Here is a 13,229-nt window from a genome sequence, read left to right on the forward strand (position 1 = left end):
TGCACACGCTCAACAATGTAAGAACAAATACCAAATGCACACCAAATAATAGTACAGAAAGAGATGTCTCAATGGGCATAAATGAGAACAAGTAACACAGTTCAGAACAAAAAGGGGAAGCGAAGTAGTGCGATTCCTCTTTATTTGCCTGGACGGCCAGCCGACACGTGTTTCGTCGTCAAGCGGTAACAATGCTTGCACGACTCATCAGGGCTGTAGAGCGAAGGAAAAGGACCACAGGTCGCTAAGCCGGTGATACTTCCGACCCGGCCCCTGCTCGAGACCAGGTAGACGTAGGTAGGTGGATGTGGCTCCAGATTCCAAGGATCATGCAGTGTAGACGATGCTTTAAGTGAAGGCAACAGTACTCCAAGCGACTCCAGTAAATGGATGCCACCAAATGAAAATAAAGCATCCGTTTCAAGGTACCCGGAACCGCTGCGTGGAGGTATCCATCCCGCAAGTCTCACAAAGTCTACCGTTCCCGCACATTTGGGTGTTCAGAAGACTCCTGACATTCATCTTTGATCATTCAACCCAGCCATGATAGCACCTTGAAACGGATGCTTTATTTTCATTTGGTGGCATCCATTTACTGGAGTCGCTTGGAGTACTGTTGCCTTCACTTAAAGCATCGTCTACACTGCATGATCCTTGGAATCTGGAGCCACATCCACCTACCTACGTCTACCTGGTCTCGAGCAGGGGCCGGGTCGGAAGTATTGTGGAAAAGTAAATTCTGCCATGTTCTGTGTCCCTACGCGTCCTCCATCATATGTTATGTGTGCATGATTAATATGCATATGTATTCCCCATGTTCGATTAAAGACGCAATTATAGTTGTGTCCACTTCTAGTATGCCAGTTTCCAGTTCTCGTGACTACTACGAATATCAGGCCTATTTAAAGCTACGTTGCCACGTTTCTCAGTGTGCACGTTATTTCATTGTAAAGTCCCCGTTTCTAGGCCTCAAAAGGGCCCGGACACCAGATTCAGCTCCTGTCTCCTGAGCCCTCGCTGAGGAGCGATACAGCCCCCACCTGTGTTCCTGACCCTTCACTTACTTCCTGCCTCGCAGTGCCCGGCCCAGCCTGGCCCTGTCTCTGAGTCTGCCAAAAGTATGTTATGATTCTAGTTATCAGTTCAGCCCTCCTTCTCTGCATTCCTAAGCTACTGAACTGCATCAATAGTTTCCGTCATTGTCTAGCCTCTACGTCTCCATGTAAGAGAAATACTGTATTTATGGTCATTTAATATTCTTCATCACGCACTACATGTAGAATAATGCATGCTCCAGTCTTAGAGTCTGTTAGCCTTTACCCCGATAGCTTTCGGATTCTATCAACATGTTCTCTAAACATCAGATACTAGATACTGCTTAGGTACATGTCGCCCTGACTCTCCAGACTTCAGTCTCTGCTCCTAGCACAGAGTTCGTAGCCCCCAGCTTCTCCTAGTAACACGTCATTGCCAGTTTGCGCGCACCATCAGGTTAGAGGTCCCGGCTCCTTAGGTAGCCCCCTCCATGTTTCCGCCCCATTCATGACATATTCTGTTACGTTTGCATCACATGTCTATGTATACGCCCTGTTACACCTACTTTCACCCTTATCTTTCGCGACTGCTACGCGTCACACCCTTTGCTCCACCCACTGCTCCGCCTATCATATGTACTGTAATGCAACTGTTTTATTATATATACTTGTGTATTGTTATTAAATGCTAGCGCGCTCATCCCAGATCCAGCCCCGGCAGCTGCCGGGCCCTGCCATCCTATTCCTATGCAGGTTGTCCTGTTCCTGTCCTTTATGCTGTAATAAACCTGCAAACTCCTACTACCTCGAATCTTGACTCTTATTTTTTGAGCTATCTGTTATTGCTATGCCTAGTCAAACCTAGATCCGGTATTATTTATTTATATACCACATATGGCGCCCGAACAGGGACTTGCCCTTTCCCCACGCGCCGGTGAAGCCACGCGTGCCCCCTGACCCTCTGCAGCCGTGACGGAACCATACCGTGCACGTGCAGATATTTCTGCTTCAAGTATCCCTCAGGCCCACGGAGGAGACGGAGGTGGCGGTCCAGCATCCAGACGAGGCGGTGGAGGAACGCGGCGAGTCCCGACCAGAGCCCAAGCCGAGAGTCCAAGGTCCGAGGTATCCGGAGGCCCACCCGTAACAGAAGTCCGAAGTTCGTCCGTCCAGCGTCGAAGCAGTCCAGTCCAGTCCGAGGTTTTCCGTTCTTGCTGCCCGGTGAGTACCGTTGCCGGGGTAGTATCTAGACAGGGTCAATCTAATTGTCTCTGGTCCGTGGGTTGGTGGTACACAGACCCACAAAACGAAGTGTCCACTTCGGTGGATGCGGGTCCCGACGTGTCTCTTTATCAGACCGGTGAGTTTCGTACTGTTTCAGCAGTGCATCTAGTTTCTGTTCTAGTCAGTTCTGTTCTCGAGAAAATTCATGTATTCTGTTTTCCGTATTCCAGGTAGTATTCTGTTCGAACTATTATTCAAAATGTTCTTCATGTATTTTAATGTCGTGGTATGAGTGTGAAGTAATTATCGTGTTTATTGTGTATTGTATTGTGTCCAGATTATAGTTCAGTCATGCCGCTCTTTTCAAAACTGCGTCAGTTAAAAACCAGAAAAGGTCTGCTAGAAGCAGCAGTTCCTGTTCCGCCTAGGGACAGTCCAGGTCATTTCATGTATCAGAAGCATGGCATAAGCGCCATATTGTATCTAGATTTATGGGTAGAGTATACCAAAGAGTTAGAGGAAAAGTATAGATGGCCCGTATCAGGTACGTGGGATGCCGAGTGCATCATGAGAGTAGAAGAGGCATTATGGAAAAAGAAAGCCAGACAGTCACAGAAAGATGCCATCGAGTTATGGCGCAAAGAATCTCATAAAAGAACCGAAAAAGAAATCAGAAAGTCAGAATTAAGTAGAGAATCCTTAGAGCGAGCCCAAGAAAAAGAATTAATCGAGATAGGTGAACGAGTCAGAACTGAACAGTCAGACAGGCAGAGGCATGCCCTCATTAAGGGTATGTATCCTCTTCTTGCCGAGGGCTCGCCAAAAGCGACCCCGGAGGCATCCAGTAATTTTCCGCTACCACTAGTTCCGACCAAGCTACGTCACAAACCGACCGCAGCTGATATTTTCATTTCGTCCTATTTGGACGACACAGTCCCGGAATATGCAAATCCCGCTCCGCCAGTCCCTGTAAATCAGGCACTTCCTGCTCCTCCAGACACCGGGGCACCCCTTGCAGTACCTGCTACGGCACCCCCGGTCCAGCCCGTCCTACAAGTCCAGCCCGCATTTCAATTTCCCGCCGCACTAGTACGAAGAGCATCAGTTGACGACTCTAGTTTAGGGGCCGCAGGGGGAGGTCCTCCTGGTACCCCGCCACCACACCAACGTAAAACGTTGGCCGAGTTACATGAATGTGCGTCACAACGTACGCCCAAATATCAGTCCGCTGCAGATATCCGACGAGTCCTTACTGAATGTCGCTATGATCCAGTCACAGGTGATGATAGTATGATTCTATATTCTATACGTGTAAGACGGGTGACCGGGTATTTGGACACCCTACCAGATATGAAAGAAGATCTAGACAGAATATATCGTTTCATCCGTACAGGGAATGATCCAGAAAGTATTGGTGACGTTATGTGCCAAAGAAAAGTTGAAGTCCAGCTCATGCTATTAAAATTTCTGATTAATTGTCTAATAAGAGAACAAGATTATCCGACCAAAAATCAAGCTGAAATGAAAATCCTGACAAGGTGGAGTGATAATATAGCCGACGGTAAGCATAGAACTATAGGTAGTATAGAGAGTATGTACAAGAAAATTCGTAAGGAAATAATAAGGTTACATGATCAACGTAAGGCAGCACAAGTAAGCGAGAAAGAAAATGACTCTGCGGAAGAGGTAGAGGACGAGAATCCCGCCAGAATAGCGTATGTAGGAAAATCTAGATTTCCAGATCGCCATTTACGCCTAGAACACAAGTCAACTTTTCATCCTCCAGCACTAGAACAAGGTTCTCTAGAACAAGTATTTCAAGCTACCGATCACATTCTGAAATCACGAATCGGTTATAGCGAGTTAAGTACTATGCATGAACAAGAACTAGTCCGATCAGCAGTCCGATGGATTACTGATTCTACCACTTTTCCAGACGAAATAGTGGCACAAATGTTTCTGAAATTGCCCCCAGCCGAGCAGCGACTGGTGGGTATGTATATGATCCAGCACCTCATCACTCTGTATGAGGGTCAACATTCTGATCCAGGTCCGTTACATGATGTCCTGAACGAGTTACTCCAGTATAGATGGAAAGGTTTAGGTACCGATTTGATTAGTGTTATTCTAGAACAGCGCCACAAATATAGTATGTTTCTGAACCCGCATTTGTTCATGTCTCACCTCCAGAAAGTAAACCCTTTTACATAGACAGACAGAATCCGTTACGAGAAGTCCACCCAGTTAGAGGAACGGGTGGCGAACTAGAACGAGTGTTTGTTTACACCCCGATTACAAAGATGGAACTCTTAGAGATGAAAAAGTTAATTCCCTGTCATGATAAAGATCCAGCAGGGTTCCACCGAGAACTAAAAGACATGCTCCGTATGGGAGAATACACGTATCCAGATATTATTAAAATGTTAAAAGTCCTATTGCCCGCAGGGGTATATGAGAAACTCAAAGAAAAAGAATGGGAGGTGGGAGAGAAAAAGATCGATTGGGCAGTTCTAGAAGCTGAAGACAAGGCACGAGTACCAGGTACCGGTCTTGGAGATAAATGTAAAGAATTACTTGAACTATTAATACAAGTTTTGCCCCGATTATTAGCAACTAAAAAGGAAGACTGGGATGCAATCTCAGCCTGTAAACAGAAACAAGATGAAGATACTAGCGATTTTTACTCTAGATTTGAAAAATGTTTTAGCATCAACAGTGGCCTCAAGACGAGTAGCGAGTCATACCCTCATCTTTTTGTTACCAAATTAGTCGAGAATTCAAGTCCACAAGTTAAAAACCGAGTTTTGAAAGTCGAAAGTACCTGGCAAGCTAATACCCCGTCCCAGATGTTACAGATGCTTCAGTACCACCAGAATAGAATCAGAGAAGAGCAAGAACACGAGAGAAAGCGTATGAAAGACACGAAAATGAAAGTACTAGTTGCACAATCTGTTCCTCAAGACAGTCAGAAGAGGGGTCCGAATCAAGCCAGCCATCCTGCAGCTCCCGTTAAAGGGAACTGCAATTATTGTAAACAGCCAGGTCATTTTATAAACGAATGTGCAGTTCTGAAACACAACATAGCTACCGGTAAGACTAAAGAAAGACCACGTCCGCCTAGACAAGAACAAGTTACACAGACTCCTCAGCCACAGAATGCACCACAGACAGTTACTGTACCGCAGCCCATCGCTGCAACACAGCATGTTACACAGCAGATGTACCAGTATGCACAGTCCGAGTATCCAGAGTATCAGCCATATTCATGAAACAGCCTAGAGAGGGAGGTAGGCTTGCCTCTCATCGAGATACCTGTAGATCAAGAGGGTCCCTATGTTCACAGTCAAGTACTAGGGAAAGATAGAAAGTTTCTGATTGATACAGGGGCAAGTAGGACCACCATCAGTCACGCCGAAGTTCCAGGGGCTCCGCTCTCAGGCTCTAGAAATGTTTCCCTTGGATTTTCAGGAAAGCCTATTGTAAATGAGATTTCAAAGCCAGTTACTCTAGAAGTAGGTCCATTGTCCCGCACTACTGATCTGTTACTTACTAAGTCATGTCCAGAAAATCTATTAGGCATTAAAACACTGAAAGAGTTAGGTGCAGTTATATGCTGTTCCCCAGAGGGAATACGATTGTTCCTACGTGACTTCAAGGGTCACTATGTATTACGAGATTTTGATCCAAGATTGTCTAATGTTCCGCAGCATCTATGGGCGCAAGGTCCAACTGATGTTGGGTTTATGCAAATCACACCCCATCGTGTGACTCTCAAGCCAGGTGTAGTGTTACCACGAATCAGACAGTACAGATTGCCACCTGAGGCTGTAGCAGCCTTATCCAAAATTATTGACGAGCTCATGGCTCAAGGAGTAATTGTAGAAACTGAATCCAATGTATGTAATTCTCCGATCATTCCAGTCATGAAACGTACTGATCCAAATGCTCCTCCAGTATATCGATTAGTGATTGACCTTCGCGAACTTAATAAATGTATTATTCCCCAGTACCCAGTTGTCCCAGATATTTCTTCCCTATTGACAGCCATTGATTCCGAAGCTTCATTTTTCACTGTTATAGACCTCAAGAATGCGTTTTTCAGTGTCCCCATTCATCCAGACAGCCAGTTTCTTTTCGGATTTTGTTTAAATGGAAGGAGCTATATGTTCACACGCGCTCCTCAAGGCTTCACAGAAAGTCCTAGTATTTACAGTCAAGCACTCAAGAGACAACTAGACAACATTCACATGCCAACTGACACTGCCCTGCTCCAGTATGTCGATGATCTACTGATCACAGCCCGTTCTGAACGTGCTTGCGAACAAGCATCCCTTACAGTCTTGTATTTCCTAGCCGAGATGGGGCACAAGGTGTCCCCTTCGAAGCTTCAATTCTGTGTCCAGCAAGTGATCTATTTAGGCCACTTACTGTCCAAGTGGGGTAGGCAGTTGACACCAGATCGTATTCAGTTAATAGCGAGTCTTCCTCAGCCCAAGACCCAGAAGGAGGTACGTGCTTTTATCGGCCTTACTTCTTATTGCAGACAATGGATTCCTCAGTATGCATTTCTAGCTAAACCACTGATACAGTTAACGACACAGGAGGCAGCCGTATCGACTGTCCTCCCTTGGACATCTGAACATACACTTAGTTTCAATGAGTTAAAGAAAGCCCTATGCCAAGCCCCAGTTCTAGCTACACCGAACTACAGTAAGCCTTTTACACTTTTCGTCACTGAACGCGAAGGTACAGCATTATCTGTCCTCACACAAGATCAAGCAGGACAATACAAGCCTTGTGCTTATTTTTCGAGCACATTAGATCCTGTAGCCCAGGCTCTGCCTGCGTGCCTCAAGTCAGTTGCAGCCACAGCACTAGCTATCAGACAAAGTGAGTCTATAGTATTAGGACACTCTCTGACAGTACAAGTTCCACACTCCGTGGAAGTTCTTTTAAACCGAACACAAACTCAGCACTTGACCATTGCACGTTTAACAGGTTATGAATTGACACTGTTTCAGCCACACATAGAAATCAGACGCTGCAACGTCCTAAATCCTGCCACACTGTTACCGTCAGTTAATCCAAATCCTGCCACACACGATTGTGTGGAAGTAGTTAACGTCATGACCAAGCCAAGACAAGATCTGACAGATATTCCATTACCAGATCCCGACCTGACACTTTATGTGGATGGTTCATGTATGAGAACAAGTACAGGAGAACTAGTAGCCGCGTATGCAGTGACTACTGACACTGAAGTTATTGAGACACACCGCATTGACACCCTGTCTGCTCAAGCAGCAGAGCTAGTTGCTCTGACTCAAGCCTGCATACACGCTAAAAACCTGAAAGTTAATATTTACACAGATTCACGCTACGCATTTGGAGTCGTACACGACTTTGGAGTGCTCTGGCAGGAGAGAGGTTTCATGACTTCTCATGGAACCAAGATTCAGCATGGTCTCCTTATTCAAGCTCTGTTAGATGCAATACATTTACCGACATCCATTGCTATCATGAAATGCAAAGCACATACGAAAGTTACTGACACTATTTCTCAAGGTAATGATCTAGCAGATCGCACAGCTAAGCTTACAGCTCAGACTCCAGACATTCCAGTTAATAAGACACCGACACACACTCCAGATCCGACTACATGTATGACAGTTAAGGACCCTACACAAGATGTCATAGACATACAGTTACATGCTACTCCTGAAGAAATCAAGAAATGGTCCGAACAAGGAGGGGTCCAGACAGATCAGGGATGGTTAACGAAGGGTAGAGCCACATGGTTTCTCCCCGACTCTATGGTTCAAGTCATTATTAATACCGCACATAGTCCAGCACATTTAGGGGAAAAAGCAATGTTAGACAGTATCCAGAACATTTGGTTCAACAAGCATTTACGAGCTGCAGCCAAGCAGAAAGTCCGTACCTGTATGATATGTTGTCAGTTTAATCCAGGTAAAAGTGTCCCGGTGGAACAAGGTGGATTCCAGCCTCCTGACCACCCTTTTGAAGTCCTCCAGATGGATTACATTCAGATGGAGCGATGTCGAGGTTTCAAGTATGTCCTTGTAGTTGTATGCGCTTTGTCCAGGTGGACAGAGGCATATCCAGTCCCAGATTACACAGCCACGACTACTGCCAAGCAGTTGGTTCGTGAGTTCTTCCCCCGTTATGGACTCCCTAGAGTCGTATATTCTGATAACGGCCAGCCATTCTCATCTGAGTTGATGAAACACGTTTCCTTGTTGTTAGGGTACCAGTGGAAGTTCCATTGTGTACGCCATCCTGAAGCAGCCGGTCTCGTAGAGAGACATAATCAGACTCTGAAAATTCGCATCGCCAAAGTTTGTCAAGAGAAAGGTGTGGACTGGCTAATAGCTCTGCCAGTTGCCCTGTTCTATATGCGCATGGTCGCACATTCCAGATCAGGTCTGTCCCCGTATGAGGTCGTTTTCGGCCGCCCCCCTAACATGTGGGGTACTCCTAGACCCCGAAGTATTACCGATGTTTCAAGTAATATGCTGACAGATTACCTAGCTTCCTTGATGTCTGCCCTCAACTCTTGTCGTTCACAGGTTGCCGCCGCATTTCCAGACAATACCGAGGTGGCACCGCATGAAATCGTTCCCGGATCCATGGTCCTAGTGCGAAATTTTGATCGCTCAAGTCCGCTGGAGCCTCGCTGGAAGGAGCCCCGACAGGTCCTCCTGGCCACCCGTACAGCCGTGAAGTTGGAGGGACGCAAAGGCTGGGTGCATCTTTCGCATATCAAAAAGTTTTATGGATTGAAACCAGTTTCAAAGAACATTTCCGAGGATTTAAAGGACTGCCAAAGTACTATTCTTAAGGACTGTCCCGCAAAAGACAATGATATTGCACCCTCCCTGTTAGAGACAACTCCGCAACAGGAGTATAAGAAAAAGTTGAGGTCTAGTAAAATAAGTCAGCCAGTTTGATTGTCTAAGTCCTCCCCTAGGTGAAACGGTTAGACCGGTTTCTGACATGTATAAAATAGACCCCCATAGTGAGAGAGTTAGTCAAAACTCAATCCGATGTATCGTTTTTCTAAGTTTCGTTTTATTTCTCAGCATTATGATTTCCTGCACCAGTTATGCATTTTATCTGTATTTTCCAGTTTCTCATGTAAATAAGTCTTCTAATGTTACAGTAGAGCACACGTTTAGTGATCTGCCTCCTCATGAACTCTCTTATCGCCTCGCTATGCGTAACAATTCTTTTATCCGCATGTTACATTATTCACACCAGACCAGCAATGCCACTAATTGTTGGGTGTGTGGTCGACACCCCCCTTTCCAGACACCGAAGGGAGTTCTGCCACTCTTTCCTTATCCATTTTCACATAATGGTTCGTGTGGAGCATGGTCCACGTTAACGTCATCCTCAACAGATATGTCTTTTCTTAACAGTACATGTTTCCCAGACAAGCAAGGTCTCCCCCACAGAACAGGGTTAGATCTAGAAAACGAAGTTTACAACTTAGGTAATTATTCTTCGAATTTTATGGTCCTGAATGTTCAGTCTGATACTACTCCAGACTTACCTGCTATCTCAGTACTACCAGTCAAAGGCGAATTATGTGTCCGAAATAATGGTTCCGTACATGTAGGACACAGCGATTGTACTACTATTGTCAAGTATAGTGACAGTGGGAAATCTATTTTCAAAGCTTCACGTCATTCTTATTTTATTTGTGGCCAAACCGCATATGTTCGTCTGCCCCTCGATTGGGAGGGAACCTGTTACATTGCCTTCCTACTGCCACCTGTTTTCCTAGCCCCATCTGATTATCACAGAAACACACATCTAGTACACATTAGACATAGAAGGGAGATCGAGTCCCCAATTGTCGATTATACTGAAACTGCTCTAGAACAGTATACATATTTCAATAGAGGTTTCTTCTTCTTTATAGGACCTATCCAGAATAGTAAGCTAATCCGTAGGTTAACAAGAACCCTTGAAGCTGTAGTAAATGAGACTGCCTCTGCTCTAGGTAACTTAACTGAAGAGCAATCTGCTATGAGATTTGTCGTGCTCCAGAACCGTCTCGTCCTTGACGTCATACTGGCCGATAGGGGCGGGGCATGTAGAGTCATCGGATCTAGTTGCTGCATTTTCATTCCAAATAACGCGCCGTCTGTTTATTCAGCTATAACCAGACTCCATAAAATTGCCCATCTGTTACACCAAGATCCAGGCACCTGGACATGGTCCGGTTGGTTCTGGAATATAATTTCCGCCTGGGGATGGAAAGTATTGTCCTTTCTAGGTATTGCAGTAGCGATCATATTCAGTTGCTGCCTCTGTATACAATGTGGCCCTGCGATTTGCGGCATTTGTGCTACCTCTTGTATTCCTAGTCCCAAGCCCCGTTCTAAATCCCGTTCCAAGAAAATTCGAGACGAGCAAATGATACTGTATGAAATGATAGATGGTATCATGAATATTGATGTTTCCTGATGGAAACGTAGTGACAAGGAGGGAATGTGGAAAAGTAAATTCTGCCATGTTCTGTGTCCCTACGCGTCCTCCATCATATGTTATGTGTGCATGATTAATATGCATATGTATTCCCCATGTTCGATTAAAGACGCAATTATAGTTGTGTCCACTTCTAGTATGCCAGTTTCCAGTTCTCGTGACTACTACGAATATCAGGCCTATTTAAAGCTACGTTGCCACGTTTCTCAGTGTGCACGTTATTTCATTGTAAAGTCCCCGTTTCTAGGCCTCAAAAGGGCCCGGACACCAGATTCAGCTCCTGTCTCCTGAGCCCTCGCTGAGGAGCGATACAGCCCCCACCTGTGTTCCTGACCCTTCACTTACTTCCTGCCTCGCAGTGCCCGGCCCAGCCTGGCCCTGTCTCTGAGTCTGCCAAAAGTATGTTATGATTCTAGTTATCAGTTCAGCCCTCCTTCTCTGCATTCCTAAGCTACTGAACTGCATCAATAGTTTCCGTCATTGTCTAGCCTCTACGTCTCCATGTAAGAGAAATACTGTATTTATGGTCATTTAATATTCTTCATCACGCACTACATGTAGAATAATGCATGCTCCAGTCTTAGAGTCTGTTAGCCTTTACCCCGATAGCTTTCGGATTCTATCAACATGTTCTCTAAACATCAGATACTAGATACTGCTTAGGTACATGTCGCCCTGACTCTCCAGACTTCAGTCTCTGCTCCTAGCACAGAGTTCGTAGCCCCCAGCTTCTCCTAGTAACACGTCATTGCCAGTTTGCGCGCACCATCAGGTTAGAGGTCCCGGCTCCTTAGGTAGCCCCCTCCATGTTTCCGCCCCATTCATGACATATTCTGTTACGTTTGCATCACATGTCTATGTATACGCCCTGTTACACCTACTTTCACCCTTATCTTTCGCGACTGCTACGCGTCACACCCTTTGCTCCACCCACTGCTCCGCCTATCATATGTACTGTAATGCAACTGTTTTATTATATATACTTGTGTATTGTTATTAAATGCTAGCGCGCTCATCCCAGATCCAGCCCCGGCAGCTGCCGGGCCCTGCCATCCTATTCCTATGCAGGTTGTCCTGTTCCTGTCCTTTATGCTGTAATAAACCTGCAAACTCCTACTACCTCGAATCTTGACTCTTATTTTTTGAGCTATCTGTTATTGCTATGCCTAGTCAAACCTAGATCCGGTATTATTTATTTATATACCACAGTATCACCGGCTTAGCGACCTGTGGTCCTTTTCCTTCGCTCTACAGCCCTGATGAGTCGTGCAAGCATTGTTACCGCTTGACGACGAAACACGTGTCGGCTGGCCGTCCAGGCAAATAAAGAGGAATCGCACTACTTCGCTTCCCCTTTTTGTTCTGAACTGTGTTACTTGTTCTCATTTATGCCCATTGAGACATCTCTTTCTGTACTATTATTTGGTGTGCATTTGGTATTTGTTCTTACAACTTACATATTTCACAGATCTTAGATAGAGCAAGACCTCTGACCTCTCAGTCAGAGAAACTGCTCCCCCCTTGTGCAGCTCTATTGTTGCGCCACTGCCTTTTATCTGTCTGTGACTCGTTGTGCCTTTTTGTGCCTTATTTTCTCCTTGTGCCTTTTTTGTTCTTCTTTGCCTCTCTTTGCCTTTTTTGAGCCTTTTTTGTCTCTCTTTGTGCCTCTTACCACTGTCTTTGCCCACTTGCCCTCTATGCCATTTCTCTCCCTTCCCCACCGCTGCTGCCCCTACAGACCCTCCCCATGCATGTTGCCGCTCCCGCCTCCCAGCTGCTCTCCCTACCCCGACCCCTACTTAATGGTGGCCGCTGGTGCGCCAAATATAAGCCAGTCTGCGCCTATCCGTGACCCGACCACATCCAACGCCAGGGACCCTGGTCCTCCAACCACCCACCGCTACAACTCAGCAACCCTCCATGCACTCAATCCCGGAAGAAACAACAACTGCCAGCTGTTGACGCCAAACACCACCCAAGGCCAGTTCTCCTGCTGAACCTGCCTCCACACCTTTACCCACCTCCAGATCCTCACTGCTACCTCCATCCCATCGGATGCCAGCGAGCCCAACCCCCATAGCTGCATCCTCCTCAATGTACGCTCCCTACACGGACACACAGTAGAAATCTGGAACCTCCTCAACACCCTATAGCCCGACGTCGCCTTCCTCACAGAGACCTGGACCAATGCCAGCTCTGCAGCCAAAATCGTAACTGCCATCTCCGATGGGTACAAGATCTAGAGGAAGGACCACCCCAACCACCTGAGAGGTGTACACGCCATCGTACATAAATACTCCCTCCAACTCACTACAGCCAGCACGAATGGCTCTTCGTCCCCCATGGAACATCTCCATTTCCAGATCCAGATCAACCCCAGATGACTCTACGCAGAACCCTCGCCTACAGACCTCCTGGACTTCGCACCACTTTCATCACAACCATCACAGCTCT

At 46.2% G+C, this 13,229-nt stretch overlaps 2 protein-coding genes across 2 annotated transcripts in view; one reads left to right on the forward strand and one right to left on the reverse strand.

Annotated features, from left to right (window-relative positions):
- Nucleotides 1-13,229, reverse strand: part of LOC144766986 (glutathione S-transferase P 1-like) — an 84,296-nt gene that overhangs the window by 51,062 nt on the left and 20,005 nt on the right. The window lies entirely within an intron of this gene.
- Nucleotides 1-13,229, forward strand: part of LOC144751937 (uncharacterized) — a 30,800-nt gene that overhangs the window by 343 nt on the left and 17,228 nt on the right. The window lies entirely within an intron of this gene.

This window comes from Lissotriton helveticus, chromosome 1_1, assembly GCF_964261635.1.
Source record: "Lissotriton helveticus chromosome 1_1, aLisHel1.1, whole genome shotgun sequence".
Taxonomy (NCBI): domain Eukaryota; kingdom Metazoa; phylum Chordata; class Amphibia; order Caudata; family Salamandridae; genus Lissotriton; species Lissotriton helveticus.